Here is a 4,432-nt window from a genome sequence, read left to right as displayed (position 1 = left end):
CACGCCAGGTTACAGCCTAGGATATTAGTGCAGGCTGCAGAGGGGAGACACTTGGCTCAGCTCAGCCAGCTGGAACGCAGGGCTGGTTGTGTTGCGAAGTGGTGGTGCAATGTTTTATTGTATTTTTGTATGTTCTTTGTACCCCAATAGTGCATCCCTATCTCCCCCATTTCTACTCCCAGTTGGTTTGCCCCAGAGCCAAGCCGCTCCCCCGGTGCTCCCAATATGGTTATCCCAATATGGTTATCCCCTCCCTTTGTTCTGGCACCTTCCCTATCAATCACCCAAACCCCTCCCGGAGTTCTGGACTGTTCTTCGTCTGTCACCCGAGCCCTCCCTCCCTAATTACCCTTATATGGTCCCCATCAATCCCCCAAAACCCTGCCCCCTCGGATACCGCCCCTCTTGGAAATCCCCTAAACCTTGACGCCCCATTGGGACATGTGACCCCTCTCCCTCCTCCCACCAGGACCATTGGACCAGGTGTAGGTCCTCCCCCCCAGCGTCCCTCCCTCCTGATCCACCTATTGGTCCCTAATCGGGTTACTCCCCTTGTTCCACCCCCCTTTATAAGGTGTAGCAGCACTGCAACTGTTGCTCGTTCACCGTGGGTCCCTTCAATAAGTCTCCGGCCCGCCCTTCTACTTTTATCTTCCCCTTCATGGAGGGCTGCTGTCTGCTGCAGTGCCTGGAGCCTTTGCTCCCCAGGGTAGAGCAGAGGCTTCAGAGGAGCAGCTTTAAAGCTCTGCACCTCCGGCTGCTCCCCACTCCTGCCGCACCCCGCTGGAGCCAGCCTGGGCAGTGGACAGCAGCGGTCAGTGCGACAAGGCTGGATCTTCTTTTCAGATCCAGCTCTCTCATTCTTCAGCTCCAACTCTAGAATCCACATTCCAGCTCCAGCCTGTCATGGGTGGGAGTGGTAACTTCAGACAAAGTTTATTCAAGAAGCCCTCCCGTTGTGTCACGAGGTGCAGAAAAGGATCCCCTTGCTTTCTAAACTCCTTAGAGAGAGGAGCCTGGGGCAGCTGGATCCAGTCCCAGCCCAGGACTTTGCCAACAATTTTTGTAACTTTTTCCCATAGGTTTTAATGACAGTGAATCAGATATATAAGAATGAATTATTTATTATGATAAATGATTAGACAAAAATAATCAGAATTATTTACTACACACTACGAAAGCTAAAACTATTATACTACAAGATAAGGTAGTGCATTATATCAACGCAATATTAAAGCTATTATATTAAAGTTAGCAAAAAGAAACCATTATTAGAGATTGCTGTAACTCACTCATACCAATGACTGTGAACAAATCTGTTTCTTCTAACCTTTAGGAGTATCCTTGGTAAGCATCCCTAAAACCCAATGGAGGAATCTCCACACACTCCAAGGAAGAATATGTTAGAAGAACCTACTATATGGAAAGAGGACTGGGCTTCTATAGTGGGAAGGAGTTGACCGCCAGTGATATGTCTACAGGTCAGTTTAGCAGTTTATTTGCCAAATCTTTGTCTCATTATCAGCAGGTTGATTTGAGGCTGGTGTGCCAGATTGAGACAGTTGTCCAGATTTTTAGTATGATTCAACACCAAAAACCAGCACATGATGCCCCTCTCAGCCCACCATTGGTAGCTTGCAATATAGGGCATTGTTTGAGTTGTTTGACCACACTTCAGGGCTGGGCATCCTGCTACACAGCCCCACAGTCCCAATCCCAGCCCCAGTTCCACAGTGATTCCACCCCCAGCCGCATGGGATTTTTACGGGATTATTACAGCCCCAGAGTTTTCATTGCTCCACATCGGTTTGGGTCTGGATTCAGCCCCAGGGGGCTTCAATATACCGTCTAGCCTCACAGCCCCAGCCCTACAATCTTTACTTTAAAAACATCATCTATCTAGTAATAGAATAAAAAAAACAGAATAAAATAAAAATATGACAATGCAATAGTATAATTAAATCCTAATACAACTAGAATAATGTAAAACCAAGAGAATAAACAATAAAATAGAATCAGTAGTAAATGAACGTGGATCTAGACTCTAAATGATGTGGACCAATGGAAATGGGAGGGCTGGAGGTGGATTAATCCCATGGGGAAGGCGATGGAGCTGAAGCTACAGGAGCTGCCAGAGGGGTTCCAGCCCCCCCAGCAATGGTACAACCCACAAGCAGGGAGTGGAGGTCTCAGAGCTGATCCAGAGCCAGCCCAGGGGCACCTTTTGGAATGGGGAACCAGGGGCTGAGCAGCTGTTTCCAGCACCTAATGCTGGCTGGGGGGCCTGTGGGCAGGTGGGGTGCAGGGCAAGGTGTGTGCTGGGGGTCAGGGCTCATTTGCCCCAAAGTCGGGGCCCCATTGGGATGGGTGTGGCAACCCATAGAGATATTTAAATTATGACAGTGATTGATTAATGACCTTGTCAACAGCACCGGAGCAAAGTGACAACCAGGAGCAGCTTTTAGCCAGAGGCAGTGGGAAGCTGCGGAGCCGAAGCTGGGGCAGCAGAGCTGGCAGTGACATAAAGAAGGTGGGGCTTGGGGTCAAACCACTGTGGGGCTAGATAGGGGCTGTGGGGCTGGGATAGGCACTGTAGGGATTGAGCTGGAATAGGGATTCTAGAGCTGAAGCTGAAGCATCAGAGACCTGAAGCTGAAATGAAGATCCTGCCTTGGTCCAGGAGCAGCTTCACGTGGCAGCAGCAGGAAGATGCAGAGCTGGAGTGGAAACATCAGAGCTGGCAGAGAAATAAAGCTTGTGGGGCTGCAGCTGAAATTACTGGAGCTGGGATAGGGACTGTGGGGCTGTGATAGGGATTGTGGGGCTGGGATAACTTTAGGGATGGAGCTGGAATAAAGGGAGGGGAGGGACGGGAAGGGACGGGACGGGACGGGAAGGGAAGGGAAGGGAAGGGAAGGGAAGGGAAGGGAAGGGAAGGGAAGGGGGCCATGCAAACCCCTGCCTTACCTTGCCTACCTTTCTCCTTCCCTTGCTTACCCCTTTCCTTGCCGCTGTCTCCCACTCATAGCCGTAGCCGAGAGCTTTATTTCCACCAGATGGCAGCCTGGATTTGCAGCTGATAATTTCACCCTTGTCTACTCTTTTCCCTGGACACCTTGCAGGCACAGAAGCGCCTTGTGTTGTTGGGCTCGTTGTTCTTCAGGGTGGCCAGTGACCCAAGCAGAGCTCCCCGCTCTCCTCCCCATTCCTCTCTGGTGGAAGGAACGTCTCTCCACCATAGACGTGGCGTCGCGTGAGGGCAATGCGGTGTGGGCACAGCACATGCCACCCGTTCCACACAGCAGCCTATTTTCAGGCACTCCTAATGTGATATACCTGCAGTGGCCTTCCTGTGCCACATGCTGTGGTGACCCTGCGGCCGTCCTGACCTTCCCGACCCTCGCTGGGGCAGTCTAGAGCTGCCCAGGCAGTATGTAGGGGTAGAGTGGCTGCAAATGGCCTCATCAGTCATTTTCCTGAGTAGGTTTGGTGGGAATGAGCTTATCCAAGCGGGTCAACTGCAGGTCACCCCATCAGAGAGCTGTTTACTACCTGCCCGGAGGTGCTAAACAGCCACATAACAGACGCTGGGACCGGTTTCCCGTGACGCACAGGCTCGGGCACGCGGGAGCCATAAGCAGGCGGCGTCAGAGCTGGTTCTTTTCTCTCCCCCTCCTCTTCGGTGGGTAAATCCCATCAGCAGCCACCCTAAACCGCCCCACGCCAGCCCTAATACCATCTCGGGTACGCCATCAGGCTCACATCAACCAGGCGAGGGACCGACGGTCCTGGGAGGGACACCCCTGCGAGAGCCGGGGGGACAGCAGGGATGGCACTGGGCACTGTTGTCCTGGGAAGGGGAGCTGGGTGATGGGAAGAGGCCGCCTGCTGCCCATGTTCTCTGGGGAAGGAGAGGGAATCCAGGCCTGAGCCGAGCTTTGTCCTGGGCTAATTTTAGACCAAGGAGATAAGAGGAGGGAGGCGCATAGAGGGGCTTAAGGGGTCCCTCTGCCCTGGTGCGGGGCAAGCCTGATCTCCGTCGTCCCTGCAGTGGCGCCTGGGGAGCCGACGAGGTCCCGCTGCTCTCCCCGGGCGAGGGGGCTCCCGGGCGGGCTGGGGGCTCTTCTCGCCCCCCGTAACGGAGCGTAGCAGGCAGCGCTGTGGGGTGCACATGGCCTGTACACCCCAGGGCCAGCACAGCGCCCTGCTGTGGGGTGCAGGGGGGACCTGGGGAGGACCTGTCGGTTGGGAGGTGGGTCGGAGAGTCACCAGGGGATGGGGAGTTCCCTGCATGAGGGTGTGGGGAGACAGCCTGTGTGGGTCACCTGAGTGGAGGGGGCTGCTGTGTAGGAGAGCATACACGTGAGATGTCAGCCTGAGGGGTGCTGTCGCACCACATGCGCGGGGTAACCCCCGCAGGCAGGGGCGACAA

The 4,432-nt window shown here is 54.0% G+C and overlaps 1 long non-coding RNA gene across 1 annotated transcript; it reads left to right on the top strand.

Annotated features, from left to right (window-relative positions):
* The first annotated feature begins 773 nt into the window (after positions 1-773).
* LOC108444712 lies at positions 774-2,893 on the top strand. Its single transcript, XR_001859355.1, has 3 exons — positions 774-814; positions 1,337-1,481; positions 2,430-2,893. It is a non-coding gene; the product is annotated as an uncharacterized LOC108444712 (long non-coding RNA).
* The last annotated feature ends 1,539 nt before the right edge of the window (positions 2,894-4,432 follow it).

This window comes from Corvus brachyrhynchos, unplaced genomic scaffold (genome assembly GCF_000691975.1).
Source record: "Corvus brachyrhynchos isolate BGI_N302 unplaced genomic scaffold, ASM69197v1 scaffold450, whole genome shotgun sequence".
Lineage (NCBI taxonomy): Eukaryota > Metazoa > Chordata > Aves > Passeriformes > Corvidae > Corvus > Corvus brachyrhynchos.
Note: the sequence above shows the minus strand (reverse complement) of the source record. Positions and strands in the feature narration are given on the sequence as shown.